This window comes from Dermochelys coriacea, chromosome 2 (genome assembly GCF_009764565.3).
Source record: "Dermochelys coriacea isolate rDerCor1 chromosome 2, rDerCor1.pri.v4, whole genome shotgun sequence".
NCBI lineage: Eukaryota > Metazoa > Chordata > Testudines > Dermochelyidae > Dermochelys > Dermochelys coriacea.
The window spans coordinates 60,121,989-60,149,438 of record NC_050069.1 but is presented as its reverse complement, the minus strand read 5'-3'; the positions used below and the strand labels follow the sequence as shown (position 1 = coordinate 60,149,438).

At 40.8% G+C, this 27,450-nt stretch overlaps 1 protein-coding gene across 12 annotated transcripts in view; it reads right to left on the bottom strand.

Annotated features, from left to right (window-relative positions):
* NCOA2 (nuclear receptor coactivator 2) overlaps window positions 1-27,450 on the bottom strand; it is a 250,335-nt gene that overhangs the window by 168,287 nt on the left and 54,598 nt on the right. For 6 of the 12 annotated variants that reach the window (XM_043507729.1, XM_043507732.1, XM_043507724.1 and 3 more), the window contains one exon: window positions 25,596-25,689. The exons of 5 other annotated variants lie outside the window; for them this stretch is intronic. The gene's annotated coding sequence lies outside the window, so the exon portion shown is untranslated. Of the gene's footprint in view, window positions 1-25,595; window positions 25,690-26,262; window positions 26,358-27,450 lie in introns of those variants that run through there. One more of the 12 variants, XM_043507734.1, reaches the window with a different exon arrangement.

Below are 27,450 nucleotides of genomic sequence, written 5' to 3'. Positions count from 1 at the left end.
TAAGAATTTACTCCAATTAGTTCAAATAATATCAAAACAGTATACGGAGCACAGAAAATTAAGCCTGAATAGCAAGTATTCAACGAAGCAAATTCTGAATTAAGGTTGCTGCGCTGTGTTCAGCTTTCCCTTTAAAGCATAGTACTTCATGCTAGCACAAAAAGGTAAATTAAAAAGGAGTGGCAGTCCTATATTTGTATTCACTTGATTTTATTGATTTAAGCCATAATTAAAAAAGAAAGAAAAAAAGAAAGAAGCTGAAGGAATAAATTTCCATATTGAAAACCGTGCCTACAATTTCCCCTTGGAATGACAATGTGTTGTATCCTCCACAGATGCAACATCATATTAAATTAACCATTTTGTGTCTAAGCTTGATAGTGCATTACTATTACACAGAAAAAACACACATTAATAGCTTCACTATCAATACATACTAAGGGCCAAATTTTGTCCCAGGAACCATGGTGAGGATCTCAGTATGGAATTTGTCTTTCCATATTTTCAGGACTGACTGCAGCTTCACTTCTTTACTAAGGATCTGCAGGAATTTGGGGAAAATCCTCAGATGGAGTAAACTGCCATAGTAAACTCCTTTGACTTCAATGGAGCTGTAAGAGTTTACACCACACAAGGCTCTGCGCCTTGGCCTTTATAGTTTCATTCCATAACAGCTTAATCCAAGCCAACATTTAGACAGGCCCTGTGTGGTGACACTGTGTAGGACCAGTTCTGTTCCTTAGTCTGTAAATGAGAGCCAGGGAGAATTAGTTTGTGTGTGTGTTCAGCAGCCTCAATACAGAATCCTCTTTGTGTTTACTATATTTGAGTCGTGTCTCTACTCCATCTCAAGGGACATTGTATAGTTATTCTTCAAAAAGCATAGATCAAAAGATCTGCAAGCCTTTGACAGACTCCCCCAAGCGGTTACAGAATAAGCAAAAGGGGCATTGGCAATATGTTGCTCATATTCTATTAACTGAAAACAGTTTCATTAGCTTAAATTCCTTAATAGGAATAATTCACTTGAGTCTCAGCTTTGTAGAGAACAGAAAGTTGTCTGGCTTTGTGTGATTTTACAAATCTTTTATTAAATCAGAGAAATGCAAAATGTAGCAATATGGATCTTGTGTAGATTTAGAAATATTCTGGACAGAAAGCAGAATAGAAAATGCTTATGCTAAATGTGAGTAGAGCTGTCACTTTTATGGCATGTGGCTCAGTAAAGCTGACTCTTTTGGCAATCTCCCCTCTTAAATCTGCATTGCCACACAGTCATTTAGAGCATTTTAGAGTCAAGCCAGTGCCAGTTACCATTGTATTTCTGATGCATTCTAATTTATTCCTTTTGTTAATGAAAGGCATAGTATAGCAATTGTATATGCAATTTTCTTTATGCCCACAACTTTTTCCTTTGACATGCCACTGTTTTGTTTTGGTGGGGGGAGGATGTTAAGTAACTCACCATTATTTTCAGACTACTATATTTACACTTTGTTTTTCAAATAGATAATTTTTAGAAGCTTAAAATGGAAGAGAATTATTAGATCATCAATTCCCTTATTAAACTATAGTTCCCACACTGAGGACATATCAGACAGGGTTAGGATTAGGAATAGGAGTGTCACTTAAACAAACAAACAAACAAAAAACCTATGTTATTATTGCCAAATGCACGAAGTAAAATGCATGCCATCCTCTTGCTTCTTTTAAGGACATGCTGTGCCATCAATATTAGCATAATGATGTGTCCCCAGCTTGTAAGATTCCTGTACCAAAATCTCAGTTTTTCAATACCATTTCATACTTTACACCATGTATAAAAAGGGTTTCCACTGGGGATTTGCAATTATGGGCCTCGACCTGCAAACATATACACACAAATAACTGTACATACCCACGTGTTTGCTCAATTAGGTCTTACTTATTTGGCCTAATTTTTTATTATCAACTCTTCCACTGGCTCCATGTAAGTGAAGTACTTTGAGATGCTCAAATGAAAGATGCAATGAAAACACAAAGTATTATTAGAAATTCAGAGGATGAATTAATTAACTCCATTTCAAAAAAGGGTTTTATTATTTCTCTCAACTTACCATAAAACCAAGTTATGTGTTAGCTATATACACATATAGCTTTAATATTTGTTTCACTACAGGAAAACCCTACTAGAGAAAGGAACATTGCTATGCAATGCTTTTAACAATTAGAGTAGCTGCAGTTTTATGACTACACAATGTTTCTAGGCTGTTACCCCCCAATACCCATCCCAAAAGAAGGGACGGGGAAAATTTTGTTCCCCCAGAAAAAGGGAGCAAGCTACATCCCTCAGTAGAGAGCTCAAAGAGATTTTAATTAAGTGCTCCTCGCAGTGGACTTCATATTCACAGCTCATTGCAATGCCAATCCACAGCTCTCACCAAGTAAAATGAAACCTCCAATGCAGCACAGAGGGTGAAGAAATTCCAATTTCAATACATTAAGCCCTGGTCTACACTAGGCGTTGAGGTCGAATTTAGCAGCATTAAATCGATGTAACCCTACACCCGTCCACATGACGAAGCCCTTTTTTTCAACTTAAAGGGCTCTCAAAATCAATTTCTTTACTCCACCCCCAACAAGGGGATTAGCGCTGAAATTGGTTTTGCTGGGTCGAATTTGGGGTACTGTGGACGCAATTAGATGGTATTGGCCTCCGGGAGCTATCCCAGAGTGCTCCATTGTGACCGCTCTGGACAGCACTCTCAACTCAGATACACTGACCAGGTAGACAGGAAAAGGCCCGTGAACTTTTGAATTTCAATTTCCTGTTTGGCAAGTGTGGCAAGCTGCAGGTGACCATGCAGAGCTCATCAGTAGAGGTGACCATGATGGAGTCCCAGAATCGCAAAAGAGCTCCAGCATGGACCAAACGGGAGGTACGGGATCTGATCATTGTATGGGGAGAGGAATCCGTGCTATCAGAACTATGTTCCAGTTTTCGAAATGCCAAAACATTTGTGAAAATCTCCCAGGGCATGAAGGACAGAGGCCATAACAGGGACCCGAAGCAGTGCCACGTGAAACTTAAGGAGCTGAGGCAAGCCTACCAGAAAACCAGAAAGGCCAACGGCCACTCCGGGTCAGAACCCCAAACATGCCGCTTCTATGATGAGCTGCATGCCATTTTAGGGGGTTCAGCCACCACTACCCCAGCCGTGTTGTTTGACTCCTTCAGTGGAGATGGAGGCAACACAGAAGCAGGTTTTGGGGATGAGGAAGACGATGATGAGGAGGCTGTAGATAGCGCACAGCAAACAAGCGGAGAAACCGTTTTTCCCGACAGCCAGGAACTGTTTCTCACCCTGGACCTGGAGCCAGTACCCCCGAACCCACCCAAGGCTGCCTCCCGGACCCACCAGGCAGAGAAGAGACCTCTGGTGAGTGTACCTTTTAAAATACTATAAAAAGGTTTAAAAGCCAGCATGTTTAATGATTAATTTTGCCCTGGCATTCGTGGCTCTCCTGGATATACTCCCAAAGTCTTTGCAAAAGGTTTCTGGGGAGGGCAGCCTTATTCCATTCACCATGGTAGGACACTTTACCACTCCAGGCCAGGAATCATTGTAGAACAAAGCATTGCAGTGTATGTTTGCTGGTGTTCAAACAACATCCATTCTTTATCTCTCTGTGTTATCCTCAGGAGAGTGATATCATTCATGATATCACCTGGTTGAAACAGGGTGCTTTTCTTAAGGGGACATTCAGAGGTGACCGTTCCTGATGGGCTGTTTGCCTATGGCTGAACAGAAATGTTCCCTGCTGTTAGCCACGTGGGGGGGGAAGGGGGGGAGGCAAAATGCAACCTTGTAACGAAAGCACATGTGCTATGTATGTAATGTTAACAGCAAGGTTTACTATGAAAGAGTGTACCCACTGTTCTATAAAATGTGTCTTTTCAAATGCCACTGTCCCTTTTTTTTTCTCCACCAGCTGCATGTGTTTCAAGGATCACAGGATCTTCTTCCTCCCAGAGACTAGCGAAGATTAGAAGGTGAAAAAAACGCACTCGCGATGAAATGTTCTCTGAGCTCATGCTGTCCTCCCACACTGACAGAGCACAGACGAATGCATGGAGGCAGACAATGTCAGAGTGCAGGAAAGCACAAAATGACCGGGAGGAGAGGTGGCGGGCTGAATAGGGTAAGTGGCGGGCTGAAGAGAGGGCTGAAGCTGAAAGGTGGCAGCAATGTGATGAGAGGAGGCAGGATTCAATGCTGAGGCTGCTGGAGGATCAAACTAATATGCTCCAGCGTATGGTTGAGCTGCAGGAAAGGCAGCAGGAGCACAGACCACTGCTACAGCTCCTGTGTAACCAACCGCCCTCCTCCCCAAGTTCCATAGCCTCCTCACCCAGACGCCCAAGAACGCGGTGGGGGGGCCTCCGGCCACCCAGCCACTCCACCCCAGAGGATTGCCCAAGTAACAGAAGGCTGGCATTCAATAAGTATTAAACTTTTAAAGTGCTGTGTGGCCTTGTCCTTCCCTCCTCCACCACCCCTTCCGGGCTACCATGGTAATTATCCCCCTATTTGTGTGATGAATTAATAAAGAATGCATGAATGTGAAGCAACAATGACTTTATTGTCTCTGCAAGCGGTGATCGAAGGGAGGTGGGGAGGGTGGTTAGCTTACAGGGAAGGAGAGTGAACCAAGGGGCTGGGGGTTTCATCAAGGAGAAACAAACAGAACTTTCACACCGTAGCCTGGCCAGTCATGAAACTGGTTTTCAAAGCTTCTCTGATGTGCACCGCACCCTCCTGTGCTCTTCTAACCGCCCTGGTGTCTGGCTGTGCGAAACCAGCGGCCAGGTGATTTGCCTTAACCTCCCACCCCGCCATAAACATCTCCCCCTTACTCTCACAGATATTGTGGAGTGCACAGCAAGCAGTAATAACAGTGGGAATATTGGTTTCGCTGAGGTCTAACCGAGTCAGTAAACTGCACCAGCGCACTTTTAAACGTCCAAATGCACGTTCTACCATCATTCTGCACTTGCTCAGCCTGTAGTTGTACAGCTCCTGACTACTCTCCAGGCTGCCTATGTATGGCTTCATGAGCCTTGGCATTAAGGGGTAGGCTGGGCCCCCAAGGATAACTATAGGCATTTCAACATACCCAAGAGTAATTTTCTGGTCTGGGAAGCAAGTCCCTTTCCGCAGCTTTTGAAACAGACCAGAGTTCCTGAAGATGCGAGCATCATGTACCTTTCCCAGCCATCCCACGTTGATGTTGGTGAAACATCCCTTGTGATCCACCAGTGCTTGCAGCACTATTGAAAAGTACCCCTTGCGGTTTATGTACTCGCTGGCTTGGTGCTCCGGTGCCAAGATAGAGATATGGGTTCCGTCTATAGCCCCACCACAGTTAGGGAATCCCATTGCAGCAAAGCCATCTACTATGACCTGCACATTTCCCAGGGTCACTACCCTTGATATCAGCAGATCTTTGATTGCATTGGCTACGTGCATCACAGCAGCCCCCACAGTAGATTTGCCCACTCCAAGTTGATTCCCGACTGACCGGTAGCTGTCTGGCGTTGCAAGCTTCCACAGAGCTATTGCCACTTGCTTGTGAACTGTGAGGGCTGCTCTCATCTTGGTATTCTTGTGCCTCAGGGCAGGGGAAAGCAAGTCACAAAGTTCCATGAAAGTGCCCTTACGCATGCGAAAGTTTTGCAGCCACTGGGAATCGTCCCAGACCCGCAACACTATGCGGTCCCACCAGTCTGTGCTTGTTTCCCGAGCCCAGAATCGGCATTCCACCGCATGAACCTGCCCCATTAGCACCAGGATGCCCACGTTGGCAGGGCCCGTGCTTTGAGAGAAGTCTGTGTCCATGTCCTCATCACTCTCGTCACTGCGCTGATGTCGTCTACTCGCCCGGTTTCGCTTTGCCAGGTTCTGGTGCTGCATATACAGCTGGATAATGCATGTGGTGTTTAATGTGCTCCTAATTGCCAAAGTGATCTGAGCGGGCTCCATGCTTGCCGTGGTATGGCGTCTGCACAGAAAAAAGGCGCGGAACGATTGTCTGCTGTTGCCCTGACGGAGGGAGGGGCGACTGACAACATGGCTTACAGGGTTGGCTTACAGGGAATTAAAATCAACAAAGGGGGTGGCTTTGCGATAAACTGAATGGCCGCCTCAAGGATAGAACTCAAAACTGGGTTTAGCAGGCCGTCGATTTCACAGAAGGAGGGAGGAGAAAATGAATACAAAACAAATCTGGTCTATTTCTTGTTTTGAGCCACTTCATCTATCTTTATACATCATGCTGGCAGCAGACTGTGCAGTACGACCGCTAGCCATCGTCACCTCCTGGGTGCTCGGCAGAAGATGGTGCAGTATGACTACTGGCCATCGTCTTCTGCTGGCTGCAGATGAAAAGAGTGTACTGCCGGTAGGACTCAATCTCCATGAGACAAAACAAGGGAAATGACCTGGCTGAGTCACTCCCATGTTTGCCCAGGCGCCCGGTTAAAAGAGCACCCAGGACTACATCGACGACGGCTACCAGTCATACTGCACTGTCTGCTGCCAAAAAACAATAAACTGCTGCTGTGTAGCAATGCAGTACCATGTCTGCCAGCACCCAGGAGACATATGGTGATGGTTAGCTGAGTGGGCTCCATGCTTGCCATGGTATGGCTTCTCCACAGGTAACTCAAGAAAAAAGGTGCAAAACGATTGTCTGCCCTTGCTTTTATGGAGGGAAGGAGGGAACGGGGGCCTGACGATATGTACCCAGAACCACCCGCAACAATGTTTTAGCCCCATCAGGCACTGGGATTTCTACCCAGAATTCAAATAGGCGGTGGAGACTGCAGGAACTGTGGGATAGCTACCCACAGTGCAAAGCTCCGGAAGTTGACTGTTGCCTCGGTACTGTGGACACAGTCCGCCCGCTACATGCACTTAGAGCATTTGTGTGGGGACACACACACTCTACTGCATAAAAACGCTTTCTATAAAACCGACTTCTATAAATTCAACCTAATTTCATAGTGTAGACATATCCTAAGGGAGTTAAACTAGAGGGTCACACGCTTTGTTGCTTCTTTCAGTGCCAGGTTTAAAATGGTGCCAGTGACGCCATGGAGCCAGGCCTATGCTTACAAGGGGCCCTGGCCCGCTCCACTTGCACTGTGCACCAAGATCCCACTGGCTCCCCGCCTACCACTTGCTCCTTTCAGCCTGCCTGCTGGCTGGCTGAGGGCTCCTTTCCGTCCCCGTCCTTACCCCCCTGCTTCTCTCTGCCCCCGGCCAGCCTCCAGTGCATCTCTGGCTCCAGGCAGTCTCTGCTTCCCACCAGCTGTGGGAGCCCACCTGTCTCCCCAGAACTGAGCCACCTGGGACTGGTGCAGAAGCCTGGCCAGTCTCAGGTGTCAGCCAGTATGGGGTGACAATAGTGCGGGGGAAAGGGGGTTTGGCTGGGCCTCTCCAGGCAAATGGGTCCTCAGGGAGCCCAGCCAGGGCAGGCCCTGGCTTGGCTGATTGCGCCACTCCCAAGGGGCCAGAGTGATTCGCTGCCCCAGGACTAGCCCTGGATGCGCTGCCAGCTCAGCCTGGCAGATAGTCACCTCCCAGCAGGGCCAGTGAGTGTGGCCGGGAGGCAGGGTGTGAGGGAGTGGGTCTCTTGAAAGTCTGGGGGGGGTGCTGGGCTGTGAGGGGGTAGGGAAGGTGTGTGGGTTGGGGCACTAGGGAGTGAGGGTTCTACGGGGGTGCTGTGCAGTTGTGGTGGGGTTGTGGGCGGGGTGGTGTTGTGCAGGGTGCTCTGCATTTGTGGAGGGGTTGTGGTGGGTTGCTGGGCATAGTAGGTCCAGGGCGGCTCTGGCCATAGGGAGTCAGGGAGTGTTGGGGGTGGGAGGCTGTGTGTCACAGCATGGGCCCGCTCCCCAAGGGGAAGGGGAATGCTGGCAGCACAGGGCCAGGTGGGCCACTGTGCATCTGGCAACTACCAGTTTGTAAATAGTGCCCTCGCACTGGGCTGGGCGGAGTGGGGCCGCCCCTGCCATGCCATGCCTCATTGACCCTGGCTGGCCTTGCTCTGGTGACTGACCTCACCGCACCATGTTCCACTGCCTCCAGGGGGGCCCACAAATATGTTTGGCACCAGGCCCACAAAAGGTTCACCCGGCCCTGGCTTCTTTAGGCTGAGTTCATATCAGAGGCTCCCTATATCCCTCCATTCTCCCTCCTTAGCTCCATGTGTGTCATCCTCCCATCCCCCAATCTTTGTAACCTCCCCTCCATCTCCCCTCTCTACCAGGGGTTTTGTATGCCCCCCCATTCCCTCTACATTCTGGGACACTATGTACCCCCATTTTTCCCATCACCACATCAGAGGCTCATGTCCCCCTCCCTCCACTCCATTGTTCCCCATTTCCCTCTATGCTAAGGTCTCTATGTACCCGACCCCACTCCCTCCTTCCCCAACATGAAAATGGTTCTGTGTGCCCTCTATTTTCCTCTCCACCACATATCCAGAGCTCTGTGTGTCCTGTCCCTCCCCCACCCCATGTTCCACTCTCCATCCCATTGTTTCCCATTCCTCCCACACATGCCAGGGGCTCTTTGCTTCCACCCATGTAATTTCCCCCCCCAATACCACTGTGTATAATACTCATTGTGCCGGGTCTCTGTGCGGCCCCATCTTTTCTTGCCAGGGTCCCCCATTCTCCACCTATCAAGTTTTGTGCCCCCCCATTCTTCCTTTCCCAATTCCCTCTTCTCTCCCCCCACTCCCCATTATTATTATTAGTCTTTTCTTTTTGTCTGGGAATAAACCGAGGTGTCAACTCTCTAAACTCTATAGGGAGGATAGGCAGAGCTGAGATGAGGGGGGTTATGGTGGAAGGTGTTAATGGTTGCTGTTAACCAGTCGTTTGATTTATAGACAATCAGAGAGCTGGTTTAAACTGCAGGGTCTGCTCATCAGATACAAGGGGCTCTCTGGTTTCAGAGTGGTAGCTCTGTTAGTCTCTAAGGTGCCACAAGTAGTCCTCATTTTTTTTGCTGATATAGACTAACAAATTATTTTCCCCTTCAGCATTAGAGATAAACAAATGTCATCCAGCTGTGTGTAAATCCTTGGAAGCTCAACCAATAAGTTTTTTTTAAATAAGGGAAAAAAATAGAAAACAACAACAATTTCTGTTTGTCCAAAATACTAATATATACAAAAGGAAAGGTCTAGAAGAGCTTGCAAATCAATGTGTCAATTTTGAGAGGCACTTTTTTTGTGTGCAAAAATTCCTATAAATTCAAAGTTTTCTAAACTGCTCTCTAAAGCATATATGTAATATAATATAGTATCTGTATGCTAAATTACAGTCCAGGTTTCTAAAGTTATCTCATCACAATCATACTCAAAAAGAAATTCAGATGTTTTTAAAGCTTTCAAATAATATGAAAGAATAAAAAAAGGCACATGAAATTGTCTTAATGTGTTCTACTAATTACTACTGCTTTCATTTTACAGGGTGAGAAAATGACAAAAAAAAATAATTCTAAACTGGCAGGGAAAAGCCAATTCAGTAAGCTGCATTTTTGTTTCCTGTGACAGGCAGCGGAAAAATCTCTTTCGCTTATTAGGTCTACAGAGACCAAAACTGGCCGGGTGTCAAACCTGCTTTGTAAAAAATCAGATCCATTCAGCCTTGTGTAGATAGATCATGCTGCAATTTTTTTACAACCTGTTACCAGTATCAACTTAACAAAAAATAAACTTGTGGTGTCTTCCAACCAGTATTACTGCAATGATAATCTTCTATAAAAGAGTTATAAATTGAATTGACTGTTCAACACACACAAACACACACTCCACTGGTGACTGCCAAATCACATTAGAAATCCAAGATCCTATTCATATTTCTTCAGATTATTAACATATGAAGATGCTAAATTGAGATCAAGTATAAATGATGGATAAGCATAATCGATATACATTTTAATCAAACTGAGTGCTGCTAGCCATATTTTGTGTAGCAATGATTTCTATGAAGGACAAGTTTCACTGCCCCATTCATAATCCAGAGTGTGCAGGACTGTCAAGGGTAGAGTATTCCATGGGAAGGTAGCAGTGTCAGTGGGGGGGTTGGAAGAAGAGAAATCTTTCAGGCAGCTCTCAGGACGAGCCGTCTGAGCTGGTTGACAGGCTGTACTGTTGGAGAGAGATGGGTTGTATAGTTGGATGAAGTTCGCTGAACTAAACAACTAAGATGCATTGCCCTGCTGCTCGGCCAAAACTCTGTTAGTTATGACAGAGAGGGATCAATTTACTGGCAAAATAATTGTATGGCTTGGTTAGATTCAAATTTCACAAAGAGAAAAAGACCGAGATCAGTCTCTGAAATAATTTGATATTAATTTTCCATTTAAAAAAATAATTCCAACAAATGTTATCTGGTACTCTGTTAAAATTCTGAAGCATGTTACTTCAGTAGGGGCATAAAGTCAAAATGCCATTATATTGGAATTTTTTAAAGAAAATATTACAAAATTTTACACTCTGTCCCTTCAAAAAATCTTTTCTCCTGGTCTAACAATCTATATCATCTTTAACAAATTCACTCATTTTATTTCATTTTAAAACATTTATTTTAATTGAATTAAATACATAATATATTGCTCTAAGGAAAAATATCAAATTGATCTTTACAGGAAACCATAGAAAATATAGCTAACAGAATAATCTGGTCACTTGTATTTTTCTATAAAATAGAGATTTGCTATTTTTCACATTCATTATTTATATACTCTCAAACTTTAAAATTGATCGGGATGAACCATATTAATTATTTCTTAAAATAAAAAACAAATTCTTATTATTATCTTTAAAATGAATCCAGACCAAATGTTTTTTATTAATATTCATAAGGAAATTCAGACATCACTCTACTAGTTTTTGGTTTCCTGCACTCATGGTAAAGGCACTATTTACAAAAAGAAGATTTTTCTCGAATGGTCCCATTTTTCTTATAAGGCATTACATTTCATTATGTCTTTTAAAGACGATCTTCCCTAGAATCCATACCAGACTAAAGATCAATGCAGCGTAACAGTTCCAGATTTAGAAGGAGAGTAGGAAGAAATAACAGAGAACACTGCAAGACTGACTTTTACACTCATCAGGTGGAATACCCTGATGTCCTGTTTAATTTTAAAAAATTCCCTGAGCAAAGCAATGGGAACAAATATCTTGTACAAAAAAGTAAGATGTTCTGGCAGCATGATGGACCTGATGACCTAATACGTCTCTCCCATCTCTCAAGTCTACGGTTGCTTTGATTTCATATCTTTCACACTTAAAATCCATCAGCCTTTAAAAAACAGCTTTACTCGTGGGAGAAAGCTTGTTCTATCCTTCCTTTCTTTAAATTACAGAAAATGACAGCATGCTCTGAGTAAGAACTCATACTGTAATTAACGATGAACAATATAATGGGAGTTTTTTCTATAAATATGTAAAACCAAACAGTTTGTAAACTAAAATCAGAAAATTCCTGCATTAAGGACTATAACGAGTGATTTTTACCATAAAAAAGCAAACAATTGCTGCCAAATGTTTACCATAACTTGCTTAAAATGAAAATATGATGTTCACAAACAATGTTTGCTTCCACACACATGTATTTCACATTAATGTAAAAATCAAAACCATCACCAACCACTCCACTATTTGTCTATAGCTAAGCCTAAAAGAAATTTTAAAAAAGGTTAATAAAATCTGCAGGGTTCTGTTGGGCTCCTGAGTGTAGGTGTGATTTTTACCACCACCACATAAATAATCCGTTTTAATACTCCTCTCCTAAGTACACCATAAATCACAGAACACAGAGACTCTCTGATCCAGTTTTATTTGCACAAGAACAGAGGAAAATTACATGAGGCCAACTTTTGTGTAGGGGGAAGAGAAACTGTAATCCTCTCAAATAGTTTTGCCAGAGTGCAAATTTAGATCATAATTTGTTGGTATTTGCAAGGTAACTAGCTAGAGTTTTAAAAAGCCACTGAATAAAAATTAGAAGCTATTTAACTCTATTTTAGGAGGAGAATGTACATAGTTGGCTTATCTGCTGCTCTTTAGAAAACTGCTGTAGAATGTTAAAACTGTTCTAATCTGTCTCTCATTTGAAGCAAAACAGCTTTGTGTAGCCTCTAAAAATAGGAAGAGTAATGTGGGGGGAGGGGCGGAGTGAGAGGATAAGTGGGAGTGAGAACAGTTATACCACGTTGACATGAATTCATAAGAATGCCAATTAATTGTACTCCTAGCATATCACCATCCTAAATCAAAAAGAGAGATAGTCTCTATTATCAAGCAAAAATTATCGTCCCAACATTTTTTGTACATGCGAAGAAAAGAAAAGTTCTCTTATCTGCCACCAAGACCATCATTCTGCAGCCACATTTGTAATGAAATGCAGGCCAAAGGATTAGTCAGAGCTAGTTCATGGAAAAAACAAAGGAAATCTGTATGCAAATACAAGACTATCACAGTAACTAAAAAAAGAATGAATCCTACTCAAGTACCAGTGAATTTTGTCCAACAGGATTCTGTATAATAGCTTTCACTCAACCCACTCCCTACAGCACACAGTAACCATTTTCATGAAAGCCTCTGCCCTAAAGTAGACCAGCAACATCAACGTCAAGGTTATGGAATAGGGATGCACAAAATAAAATGTCCTGAATGGCACAAATTTTAATTAAGATATTCATTAAGCAGGATCCTGATGGGAGACAGGGCTCTAGATGCAGGTTTTAGATGCTGGGGATCCTCTCTTCTTCCTGAACTACCCAAAGACTTAGGGAGAGAAGGGGTAGCTCTTGCAGATGGGTTCTGCAGGCAAGGAATAAAAATGAGTGAACAGACTGTTATTCACGTTAAAAAAAGTTCAAATATTAAATAGAAGGGTGCCAAATCAATCAGGCGAATCAGCTCTTTCTTGTTATAACACCACAAGAAAACTAGGCAGCCATGAAGAGTCACTGGTTTTCTCATCAGAAGGCACTGGATTGCGAAGTGATATGAGCGTGGGTGGGGACTTGAAGAGGGGGCTGATTCTTTCCATTTTACGTCATTAGGCAGATCTCACTTGTATTTTTTTTTCCGTGACACCATACAAGACTGTAATGGTTCTTGTCAGAGGGCTGTTGTTTAAACACCCAACCACATGAGCTTCCTTGGGATAGGAAAAGAAAAAAAATAAGCAACTTCAAAATATTTAAAACTAAACTATTGATGTTCACCCTCATTTTATTTTTAAGTTTGCAGTGCTTGTTGTGGATCAAAAAGGGCATATTCTAATTGAGATGCAGCAGTGTAGGGTTTCTAAAACTGGTCTTTTAAAAGGTTCACTTACATACTGAAAGAAATGCCATGCCACTTTGCAAAGTAGCTGTTTAGTTTTGACTCATAATACAAACAGGTGCCCAAGCCATTCTGATCTAAATGGGAAAAGATCAAAGAGCAAGGAGAATAGTAATGAATTCACAACCAGAAACATGTTGCTGTACACAGTCCAATTAGCAGCAAGATCAACAAGTGGGGACTGGAGATTTGGGCCCATGCTTTCTAAGTGGTATTTTTTCATTTAAGTAATGTTCACATTAATGTCAACAAAACACTGCTCAGTCCTTTATGTATTTCTACTCTAAAAGTTAGAAAAACAAATCCAGTTCGATGTAAATCATCTTTAGACTAATAGTTAAGATAAGGCCTGCTGACAATATCATAAGGAAGCAAAAATCAAGGAAAAGAGCAAGTATTTAATGCTTACAGATGCACTTTTGGAATAGGATATTAGCATTAATTTATCGAAAGGGGACTTGCATAGTTTATGTATACGGACTCGGATAGATTTGAGTAATATCTTTTAATATACTTTATTTGTATTTTGTAGCACTTCATAAAAGGTTACAAAATGTAATTCCTGAAAAGAATATTTTCACATGGGATAGAAGGGAAAAGGGCAGGGCTACATGTATCAATTGAATCACAATCCATGGTCTTCCATTGTCTGCATGATTATATTTGACTACGAACAATAGTACCTGCAGAAATTTGCACAGTTCTGGAAATAGTGCTTGTTAGTTAACTGTTTACTGATATTCTTCTGACAAAATTTTGTCAAACAAAAATTGTGGTTCTTTTTAAAAATATAGCTGCCCGACAATGGAGTGGTAGAATTTAAATATTGTCATTATATGTAGTTATAAGATCCTGCACATAAGGGTAATATCAATGTGATAATTTGAATTTATCATATTTTATGTATTATCTTTTATTTGGTCACATCCACTGTGCCCATTTATCCATCTTTCCCAGGACACTCTACTACTGCAACCTCTGAGCAGCTTCTAACTGTCATTTTTAAGAACTGTGTACACACACATATGGACACACACGCACCAGAAAATGGTTTCCTTCTTTTCTCCCAAATGTCCTTCCAAAATTATGTCTGCCTGAGGCCCAGGACAGGCAGTATTTTGTTTTGGACTATGGACAGGTTAACTGTCTAGTAACTCATACCCTAATAAGGTAACTATACCATTGGAAAGAGTTGTATCCTTTTCAAATGCTGGGAATCATCAGTAATTCTTCTAAGCTGTGGAAAGTTCTGAGATACTGGATTTAAAGAGTCATGGCATGTACAGAAGAGTTATATTAGGTAATTTTTGGAGGTTTAATTTTTAAAAAAAAATTATTTAATGGTTTAAACAGCAGAACTCCTGTTACTAGAAAGCCTGGCGTTATAGGCAGAGGCACAGAAGAAAAAAACCGAACAATCCCAAGACATTTTAAAATATTTATCAAATAGTTGGTTTTCTTCTCTTACATAAGAGGCATATACAGAATTCATTGTATTAGCATTCATTTAAGATGACCTTATAATTCACTTGTGGCTTTCACAATGCATGAGTAATATGGTTATTTCCAACTCAGGATAATAAAACCTTCACACATCATATCACATTATACATAAAGTGGAGTTAGTATAAATGATAAAGCGTTCATGCTTAAAAAGTCTGTTCCAATTTAAGAAATATTACTAGTTTTCATGGTATTTCCCATTTTAAATATATAGAATCTCAGTAGAATTTTTCAAAACATGAAAGTTTAAGTGTGCCCACTGTATCTATATTTTGTAGACACACACACACACACACACACACACACACACACAAAACTGAATTAGATCACCCAGATCCAGAGAACAATTTCCCATGTTAGTAACATTAACACAAGGCAAATTTTGAGCCTAAATTATATATTAGTTTGTCTTTATACTTGTTTGTTTATCCAGTATTTCCATGTAGCTACAAATGAATAGTGAATTTAACATAGGTAATGATAGTGAGTAAGTCTCTGTAATAATCTGGTTTCAGAGTAGCAGCCGTGTTAGTCTGTATTCGCAAAAAGAAAAGGAGTACTTGTGGCACCTTAGAGACTAACAAATTTATTAGAGCATAAGCTTTCGTGAGGTACAGCTCACTTCATCGGGCAATCTGTCTATGCACAAGCTATAGATTTTGGTTGAGGTCATGAAATTTATGAAATTTCTGTAACATGGAATGCTTCTATATGGATGTGCAATCCACCAATTGCTGAGAGGGGCTGCAGCAAGACCAGCTCGATATGGAGGTTGTTAACTTTAATGAGTACTCTAACCAAACAATGGATATGCTAAGGAAGTTGCCTGACTGGGAAACCATTACTACCAAGTTTTTTTTTTTTGCAGGGGGCTGGTAAAGTGGAAAATCACAAATAGCAGAACAAAGAAACCAGGTGGCGGGAGAGGGACTCACAGAACAAGACACAAGATGCTTTGGTCAGGAGAGAGGATGATATGGGTGTGTTTTATAGTAGGGGGGCAGTTTAACTCTGGGACTATCCCAGGGTGGAAAAGGCTAGCTGTCCTCAAAAGGTTCCATGATTCTGAAGAGAAACCATGAGTTGCCAAAGAAGGATCCTGGACATCGCAGATGACTGCCCAAGCCCAAAGAACTCTCCAGAAAGGTGAGAGATCTGAAGCAGGGAATAGATATACGCATGTTTATTATTTTGTATAGATTGTGTGTTTCTTTGCTAAGTAAAGAGCAATAGTGTTTTAGAATCTTGTGAAAAATTTTCTGTGCATCTGTTGGCTTTCAGTATTACGTACCCCTGAAGAGTTAAACCTAGGGTTACCATATTTCAGGTTCCCAAAAAGAGGGCACTGCCAGAGACTAACTGTCAGAGCAGCTCCAGAAAACAGTTGGAATGGGGAGAGGGGCAAAATAGAGCTCAGCCATGGCCACTCCTATCCCCACCAGTATGGACCCAGAACTGTGCAGGGGAGGAACTCCTCCACTAACACCACCCCTGAAAAAATGAAAGGATTTAAATAAGCAAAGCACACAAAAAAAATGCAGATCCAATATAACATTAGCTACAATCGCATTATTCACTCAATATTAGCTGCCATCACATCGTTCAGCTTGTATGTTACACAAAGACTATGTTAACCGAACATTAATAAAGTTGCAAAATCAAGCACTCAAAAATTAGGAAATGCCAGATTTAAGGTTGCCTGTGCATTCTCTCTTCAGGGCAAAGACTGTCTGTCTCTTATTGTATGTTTGTACAGTGTGGCCCCATTCTCAATTGGCCCCTGGACACTGCCACAACAAACATGATAAATATCAAATTCCAGAAGTAAATTTCAGCATGAAAAAAACTGATTGGAATAAGGAGAAAAAAGGCAACACATACTACCCAAGTACAGCAAATGGAAAAAATACTACATTCAGTTTAGGAAAAATATACATTTGATGTAAATCATCTCAATTAAAAATTAAACAGATAGAGAATTGTACTTAAAAGGCAACCCCAGTAATGGTTGTTTACAATCATATTTATTGCTAACCTATTCATGTATGGACTACTTGCATGAGTTTGAATACAAATGCCCTGAAGAGATTACACAGGCAACCTTAATAAAAAAGCACAGCCTCATCAGAAGGTGTCAGTGAACTACAAATAAACTCATTCAACTCTGATAAGAAGAACCAGATGCTTATCGCAGGGGGATGGGACAGGATGGGACACTGGGTTTCATATGCTGAAGCTTCAAATCTGCCTTTTTGCACATGAAAACACACACCATTATTATGGATTGTGAACAAATGCCAGATAACAATCTGCTCTTGATAATGAGATTTTGGCTGGACCCTGAACTTTCTGAATACTGCTCCACCATGAAGAGGAAAATCATGCACGAACTACACCAATCAGTATTCAATTTCTTCTTCTAAAATGATTACATTATCAGTTCCCAGATTCTTCATAATCAAAAATACTTTCCCTCCCCTAGGGATTTTGCTCATTGATATGGAAAGTAAAAAGAATCCTTGTGCTTTAAGGTAAGAGAGACAGTCACGGATAAAAATCACACAAAAAAGCCAAGATGTGTCCTACAGCCCAAACCTAAACCAAACTAAAACCAAAACCAACACCACAGTCCTCTAGTGCACAGTTAGGGAGTAATTTAGTAGTAGCAGCAGGACCTCTGTAATACTGTATCTGTGGGCTGCAGGCATTAGCGAGCAACATTCTACACTTGCTACACACAGTCAGTACATTACAAGACCTTGTAATCTTGTGGACTACTTGTGATCTACCAGTTTGAAGGAAGTTTAGACTCTCATCCTTGTTGAAAAACTCAGTACAGTTCATATGCCCTCAGTTTGTTTCCAATTTTGGCAGCATAGGTAAAGCTTCTCAAAGGATACAGAATTTCTAATACAGCTCTTTCCCAATAAGCTACACTTCAACTTTCTTCCTCTGCTGCCAGTACTTCAGATGTGATCGCTAAGACCAAGAATCAAAAAGAACTTGAGATAAAAATCTATAACGAGCATTACTTTTTAAATTATTGTAGACTTCTCTCATAAGTGAGTGGTATTTAAGATAAATCAGTAGCTTAAAACTAAATTAATATAAACAAGGGTTAAACCAGTTTAGGTACAACTACATTAGGCATTTGCACTTAATTAAAATTGGTCACTCTTCTATTACAGATAAGGCCTAAGTAGTGTTTATAATTTTATTTAAAACATATTAGTACCCTAGACCAGGGGTTTGCATATTGGAGGCTGTGACCCACAGAGTCCACAAGCATTTGCCAAGAAGTCTGTGTTCTTGATGCTCCCTGGCTCAGTTCAAGGCAGGAGCCTAAAAACAGACAGACAATCAGCATCCTGTGCTGAGGAAAACGCAATTCACTGCCCCCCCCCACCTCCATTCTACTGGAAAGAGAAGGGGAAGATGCGGGATCGGGATGGGATGAAGCACAGCCCCCTCCACACACACACTCCTTCCAATGAGGAGAAGAGAGGGGCAGAGATGGGGATGGGGACCACTTTAATTCCCTGCCACAGAACAAGCTCCAGCAGCTTTGTATACAGGCTTCTCATTTTCAGGGCCGGCCTGAGGGAAAATAGTACCCCAGGCAAACTTGTATTTTGGCACCCCCTGGCCCCAGCTAGTAATGCAGTCTGTAATGCAGGTGCAGGGGATCAGAACTAGGTCAATTTTATCAACCAATCAAGATGACTGTGCTGCTGACATTCTATAAAGTGTATTTTAATTTTATGCAAAGATAAAATGTAATCCATCTATTCTGTTACCATTTTAAGGGGAGATGCACAGAGTAACAAATAAGGGACATTTTGGTCTCCTGAGAACATCAGTTGTGGACAAAGGACATTGATCTGAAATTTAGGACAATCCCTCAAAATATGAGGAATTTGGAAATCCAGCACCTGTTCAAGACCGTGAATGCATTTACTACTCTTTTCTTACTAAGGGCTCATTTGTGGCTTTTAGCCTCTGGCTGCAATAGGGGCAGGGTGGAATTGCAATGCCCCAAGGAGAGATCCAAGAGGTAATGTGCCCAACTCCAAAGGAAATTGTTCAGCATTATCACAGCTGGTGATAGGAATATGTAAATTCAGCATCCATTCTACACCACACAGAGAATGATCAATTGTAATGTAAGTTACTGTAGCCTGAAATAGTGGCTATGGAGCAGTAGCCAAGATATTCTAAAACCAGAGAAAGCATTTGTCTCACCCCAGTTAATATATAGCCTGGCTACTCTTGATGTACACAAGCCAAAATTTCCTTTTCAAAGCACATAATTAGGTTAGGAGCATCTCTGGAGCCCAAAATTTCTTCCATTCTTTTTCAATTTTATCTCTTTATTAAGAAACGTATAAAACAATGATACACCAATAATACCAATTGGTGCAGTCACACCAGTTATGTGCCTTTCAACAACTTTGGACTGCACCAAGCCATTAATATACTCTATTCATAGGACAAGGTGTATAGTGCCAATAATGTTAGAATGCAGGAATGTAAACAAGGAACCATACCGGTTTCTTTAGTTCGTTAAATACATAAGAGAAAAAATAACCCAGCACTTGTAAAATAGAAAAGGACAAAATCATTGGCAAATGGTATTTTATATTCAAGTTCCTAAGATACTATCACAAACAAGATTTTTTTAAAAATAATTTATCAAAATATTTAACAGGATATTAACTGAAAGCATCCAGTGTCAGTTCAGCACTGCTGTATTTATGTGCTTCAGATGAAAATATTTCAGATGAACAGGCAATGTTTAGAATCAGATAGCATCAAAAAAAGATTACACACTGCAGTATAGCAATGAAAAAAAAAAGATTTGAAGAGTCCTGGAAAATGTTTTTGATTTCAAGATTTATCTTTAAATTGACATCAGGAACAGAACTACCTGCCAAAATATCTCCTAGCATGATCTTATATTTTAACTCCTGGCAGTTTCAAACTTACCTTAACTTAGACTTTCTTCTAAGAGCACCTTAGTCTGATAGAGACTGTTTAAGGGAAACCTATCTACCAAATGCCACTATAATTGTAAAAAATGGGACCTCAGAATTTCAAGGGCAGCTAATTCAAATATCTTTTTAGAAAAGTACAGTATTAAGGCACACAGTAACTAACACCCTTTCATCAGATCTATATTAACCCCAACTCTCAAAAGGTGATCAGGAACTGAAAAATCATAATTTTAAAAGAGAGAGTCAACATTTTGGTGACACACCACTAAAACTTTGTCTAGCCTAAGATTTAGCGCTTCACATACAGTCCTGCAGTGGCTCAGCTGCACCTTAGTGAAGATACTACTATGCCGAAGGAAGAGTTTCTCCCTTTGGAGTAGCTAATCCACCTTCACAAGAGATGGATTCTATGTGGACAGGAGAAGCTCCTCCTGTCGACATAGCACTGTCCACACTGGGAGATAGGTCAGTATAACTACACTGCTCAAAGTGTGGGTTTTTTACACCTGTGAGCGACACTGTGTATACTGTGTAATATAATATATAAAATACTGTGTATATATCAGTGTATACTGATGTAAGTTTGTAGTGTGAACCTGGCTTTAGAGATGTGATGTGAGATTGATCTAATTAACATCTTAAAATGCTAGTGAAGAAAAAGCATTTGTATTTTAGAAGAAAAGGAGTACTTGTGGCACCTTAGAGACTAACAAATTTATTAGAGCATAAGCTTTCGTGAGCTACAGCTCACTTCATCGGATGCATTTGGTGGAAAAAACAGAGGAGAGATTTATATACACACACACACACACACACACACAGAAGAGTGGTTCTCAACCAGGGGTCCGGGGCCCCCGGGGTAGGGGGTCCACCAAACATGGTTGGCATTAGACAAACTAGGGCCTAGGATAGAAAGCCAAAGCCCCACTGCACAGGACTGCAGCTGCGGGGTCCCAAGCCACACCACCCAAGCCAAAGCCTGAGCAACTTAGCTTTGTGGAGCCCCTGGTGACATGGGGCTCCTGGCAATTGCCCTGCTTGCTATCCCTTAATGCCGGCCCTAGATTTTATATGCAGAAAAATAGGTGGTGTGGCACATGGGGGCCGTGGAGTTTTTATAGCATGTTGGAGGGGGCCTTCAGTAAGAAAAAGGTTGAGAACCCCTGCTTTAGAACAATGCTAAACTTGTCAAATTAAAGTCCAGGCTTCTTCCAAGGGCTGGTTTACGCTGCAGTTAGGTCAGCTTAACTACATCACTCAGGGCTGCGAAAAATTTCACACCCTGTGTTGTATTTTTAAGCCAACATAACCCCCAGAGTAGACACCACAAGATAGATGGAAGAAATCTTCTCTCAACCTAGTTCCCGACTCTTTGAGAGGTGGATTTACTACAACAGAAGTAAAGTGTCGCTGTAGTAAGTGTCTACACTACAATGCTACAGCGGCAAACCAGCGTTTCTAGTGTATATATACTCCAAAGCTTTAACTCAATCATCTGAGCATGCTCTAAAATACAATTGCTTTGTATTAACTAGAGTTTTCAGAAGGTGATAATTAGATTGAGCTAGGTAAATCAATATAAACAACACAACTTTAAATCCTAAACTAGACAAGAGCTAACACTAAGTAGATTTAGTCAACAGATTTTAGTGTAACAGGCTGGCAAATGTCCGACATGTTCACAGGTGCTGATCCTGCTGGAATAATGTTAAGTGAGTTATGCAGACTAAGGGTTTGTCTTTACTAAGGCCTGGTGTCCATTAGAAAATTAGGTCAGTTTAACTATAGCCATCAGGGGTGTGAAAAATGGACACCCCTGAGTGGTGTAGTCAAGCCGACCTAAATCCCCGTATAGATAGCACTAGGTCGTCAGAAGATTCTTCCATCGACCTAACTACTGCCTCTCAAGGAGGTGGATTACCTATGCTGACAGGAGACTCTCTCCCATTAGCATAGGTATTGTCTGAGCCACTGTAGCATTTTAAGTGTAGACATACTCTAAGAAAATTGGTTCAGCCTACGTCAGGCTTAGTTAACTCATGCTCGCTAAGCCTGACCTAAACTTGGATCTCTTTCTTAGTGTGGCTGCAAGGAAACACCTTGTAATTCAATATAACTGGTTGAGTTCAAACCCAAATGCAACCAGAAAAAAAATCAAGGTAAAAACGTTACTCTTCATCTACTCCAGAAAAAAGGTCCAAGATTAGATCAGGGTATCTAGCATCTAAACACGGCCACCTTTGTTATTCAAGACAAACCCTGACCAAAGCATTGGTTCATTACCCCACCTGGATAGTGGGTGTAAGAGGATCTAGGATATGAGCTGAGTAGATGGAATCACAGACCGCCTAGGAACAGCCAAGCCTAGGGAGAAGGTGTTAGCTGAACTGAATGTTGTCAGTTATCTTATTGTTAGTGTTTTTGTCATTGAACCTATACCCAAAAATGGGATACGTTTGACTATACAGTGTATGGACTATTTTAGAGCAGATCGGAAGAAGCAACTGGTTAAACTTCAAGGTAGAAAAATACTTTACCAGATTCTTTTCTACACCACCTAGTGTACAGTCTCTGGAGTTTTCTGGAGATGGTCAGCAACATTATACTGATTTATTTGAAGCTATCACATTGCTGGATTTGTTCAGTCCTGCTGACGCTGAAACTCAAAAAGCTTTAGGGCCTTGAGGCTTTTCTAAAACCATCCTATAAAAAAATGTAGGCCTTAGATTTATACTCTTCTAAAGATGTTAAGCAAGTGCTACAACTCTCATTACAGGCCGCAAAAAGTTCACCATAGCCCAGACCCCTGCTATTTTTAAATCACACCAACAAGGAACAATAAGGAGTACCAACCCAGAGAGAGCCACTTCTATCAAGTAAAAGTACAATGTAGGCGCTCACATGTTGGTATCTAGACTCCAAATACATCTTCTCCCCATCTCTCTACCACATTACAACCAATCTAAAGTACTGATCCCAATATTTTTAATATAACAATCCTAATTAAGTTTTTCATTTTGCTAAAAATGAAAATTATAAACCAAAAAACCATGGTAAAAACTATTAAAAAACCATGAGATCCCAATGTCAGAGAGGCATTCATTATCACAATTGACATTACTCTGATTTTTCCCCATCCACAGCTGGTTAAACAAAACAAAAAAAGAAACATTTCCATGTATTTCAATCTAGAACTAAACACAGTAAAAGCCCACTGAAAACAGTCAAAGACACATTTTTGAAGTTATTGCTTTGTCTATCAACAACATATACGAGTCCAAATCCTCTAAAAATTTCACTGTAACATAATACTCCATAAACTTTAGATGAATTAGGTCAGCAGACTACATATCTGGGAAAAAAAGAGAAACAAGTGAAAATTATTGGCCCATGTAAGACTATATGTAATCATCTTCCTTCACATTTGCTTGGGTACAGCAGACACTAACCAGAGACAGTATGATAACTTCCTAGAAAAAATTATATTTAAGCACAATTTGCAAGAGAAGTGTAATATGATTTCACTACCCAGAGTGGACGGTCACTTTCCAGCTTTAATTCCAGTGCCCTTAGCTCTCCCTTCCAACTTCTAAAATTCTCCCTCTACATAAATGAGCACTTCATTTATAAGGTAAATAAAGTAGGTGAGTAGAGGACTTAGTAAGCTAGTTTCTTACATATGCCATGGAAGAAGTGGGTCTTCAAGAGGGACTGAAATGAGGCTTTGTGGACCAAATCAAGAAAAGTGTTCCTTTGTGTAAGTGCAACATAGATGACAGTGCTAAGCGTCCCAGACATCTCACATCTACAGAATCATCCCAAGTTACTCAGAGAAAAGAGTTCTCAGATTTAAGAGGCTCCACATTCTTTGTGAATTAACAACTCACTCCTTACTTACTGGATTCTTTCATATACATTTGGAGAAGGCCATCTTCCTCAAGTCACACAACAATAACGCTCTGTAAACCTTCAGACCGAACTAATTTTTGTCATGTATTCTAAAAGCGGACAACAAAAACGCAGCTCTGGTCTGTTATCAATGCTTTGCAAGAGAATGTTTCCATTCTGTGTCAATCACTTTATCTGCAGGAAGGACATGGAGGATAAACAGTACAATGAGCTGCCACTACTCTCTCAGCAAATTCTCTCTCACTTTAAATGTCCTGAACATAAACCTTCATGAAAACCAAAAATATAAGGCTTCACTAATGAGTAGTTTATCCCACCTAAGCAGGGGAGTTTTCCTGTGGGGGCAAGAACAAAGCTATACCAAGTGACACAATGAGTAGATTCCATGTACACCTCAATGGCAGGGATATTCAGACACTCTCAAAAGCCTTAGACACCACCTAGCATTTTTGACATCTCTATATAGACTCCTCTTACCACAGGACACAATTTAGCACATACACATACAAATCAGCTTCTATAGCACAACATGCACAAAGAAGTAGATTTTGGAGAATTGGATTAAGGTACAGCTCCTACCAAGCAAATAGTCCTAGTAGTCTTATTAAAAGCCTTTATTTTCTCCCTAGCATAAGAGAATTGAATTCTAAATGATACTTTGTGGAGGTGGGTAAGGGACTGATCTGTAATGCTTTACAAATGAAAATTCAGTGAAACATGTTTCTCAAGTGGTCCACAATGCTTAACATATTTTACATTTCAGCAGAAGTGAGTAAGCATGATTTGAAATGCAGAAAATAACCAAGTTAAAATAACTTAATTCATATAGGGAAGCTGGAAAAAAATGGGAATGCCAAGTTAAAGTTAACTTTCTGTTCCTATCTCATCTCCACTGTGCCTAAATACTGCAAAGATCTCAGAGCAGAGGCCAGTTTTATACCCAACGTTTAACTACAGTCCAACAGAACAGAAAGAATGCAAATTGGTTAGAGGCAGGGCCAGTATAAAGAATTTGAAAAGAAAGAAGAGAGAGAATGAAAATCTGAAGATCCAATGAGACCAGTAAGTGCCCTGCAGGGCTGTCAATGAACTTTAGATTTACCAAATAATTTGATAAATAGAGAACAGACACCAGCACCACTTCAGTAGATAATCTTGCCTTTCACTGAACAAAATTAAATGTAATCAAAGTTACATTTCTAATAAATGCAAGGGCTCTCGGTATTTCAATTAAATAAACCTCAATATATAAATCTTTCAGTTCCCAGTGCCAACTCCACCCTACCTATACCTCAGTATTTCACTGAAAAAAATTAGAAAAATGAAGCAAGAAAAAGTTTCATAGCCCCCTCTTGCTTCCACAATAAACAATATTTGAGGCTTTGCATACATTAAGTTCACTTTATGACAAATATTCTATGTTAACATTTATGAACCATTTCTTTTTATACAAACTGAGAATTTCAAACCAATATATAAATGTATATACCACAAGAGCAGTTTTTAATCAGTATAATCAAATTCATTCCAGTTAAATGTCAGCCTGTTTAACCATCTAGAGTCGAATACATTTGGAATAAATCTGCAATCCATCAGTGCTGGTACATAAGTGAGTCATGGAACACCCTAACCAAAGTGTGGAGAAATGTTACTACAGAAAGAAACTTTTAAGTGCAGAAGACTGTAAATATCTATCTTGTTTTACCAAAAGAAAAAGTAAGAAGTTAAGCTGAAAATCAAAAGCATAGACATATAATCAGCTGTGTTACATACCAAGCTGTTCCAGCAGTATCTTGTCATTCAGGACGTAACATTTTCACGCATCAGCCATACAGATCCCAGAGGCTCAACCCACATTTCCTGATTTCTACAACAAAGATTGTCATTAAGCTACCAACATCATCAGGAATGCAGTACTACTGTAACCATACTTAAATTAACCTATCATCTACTTTGAGCAAAACAAAAAACATTGTAAGACTGGTATGGCAAGTTAGTCAGCTTCTAAGCTATTATCCATAAGTTTCAGTGAGACAGAAGATCTATTAAGAGCACAAAGCCTTACATATATGCAACCTGCACTGAACTTCACTCAAAATAAAATAAGCCCTGTTCAGTTTAGCCAGATTATTGTAATTCTCTGCTTACTTCTGCTTTCATTTGGTTCACATATCACATAATGCACAGTTTTATAGGATTTTGCAGCTCTGATAGTATCTAAGAGCAAGCTTTCCTTGCCATGTCGCTCTAGCAGTGGTTCTTTATTAAGCATACAGACTTGAAAATTATTTTGCTAATATTGTTCTGCTACGGCAATATCAACCAATGTTTTTGGGTTAAGGTTATGACTTTTCTAGGTTATCTTTTTTTCCCCCCCATGTGCTCTGCATAACTGTTGATTTCCAAGAAAGAAATAATGCACCAAAATTCTTTTTCATACCTAGATACTTCAAAGCCTTATAACTCTTGGTAATCTCATGGCTTTTAGCTCCTTACATTCCTCATAGCCACAGTCAATCTTCCATCGACACTGCAGATATGAGCCAGATCTCTGTATGCAAATTCTTTGGTTATGCATCTCATGTGCAAAACCCTTTGCCATTTCAAGATAGATCTGCTAAATTAGTAATACTGCTTAAACCAAACCCTGAATTTTTTTTTTTTAACTTTACACTTGTTCCTACATTCCCTTTTTCACAGGGCACACAGCCAGAACAATTTGCATGAAGGGCACTGCATTAATATATGTGAATGAAGCTCATGTTCTCCTCTCCCATGTAAAAATGCACACAAGGGAAACAAGAATGAAAAAAATCGTCTAGCTGTTGAGGAGCTGCATCATTCTTGCAGTGGTTGCAAGCTGTAAATTTGAGGATTCAGGAAAAACCCTGACCCAAACCCTGATCACAGATCCACAGTCAGCATCATGGAGCAAAGCTCCCCCTCCACACTCCTTCCAAACAAAGCTCACCTCTGATAAGGTAGCTGGTCTGGCTGAAATTCTGCAACCCTCTGGAGGTCAGAGCACATAGGACAGATGATGCTGATCCAATCAGGAATAATTTATCCTCCCCATTGTGCATTATGTGGCCCCTAATGGATGGAGGAAATATACTGCATAAAGTGGCTCTCTTTTTGACACTGGGATCTGGTCTAGCAAAAGGGAACAGACGTAGCTGCACAGTAGAAGATGCTACAGGTTCTAGCACAGCTACGTTCTCCCTCCACATAGCTCCATCCACCTCATTTCTGCATTTTTGCTCCTCACTGCACAGTGGAAGGGGATACTGGAACCCAAACAAATGATCCCATAAAAAGTAACAATTACCTTCAGCCACACATTGCTTTCAGAAAATCTTTCACTTAAGTACTTCAGACTAAAGACATTTTTCCTATGCACTATCTAATCTGTCTCCACACAAACTGAAAGAAAAAACAAACAAAAAAAACCCAAAAAAACCTATTTCAAGGACATACTATCTGCGCTATTATTCTGAGAAACACAGAACAATTTAACATTTTGGGGGCAATGACACAGAGGTCTGCAATCTTCATCTGCACTCCTCTCCCAAGCAGACTGTATTGCATTAAGTCATTCTATCTAAAAATCTATAAAAAGAGGCTCCAA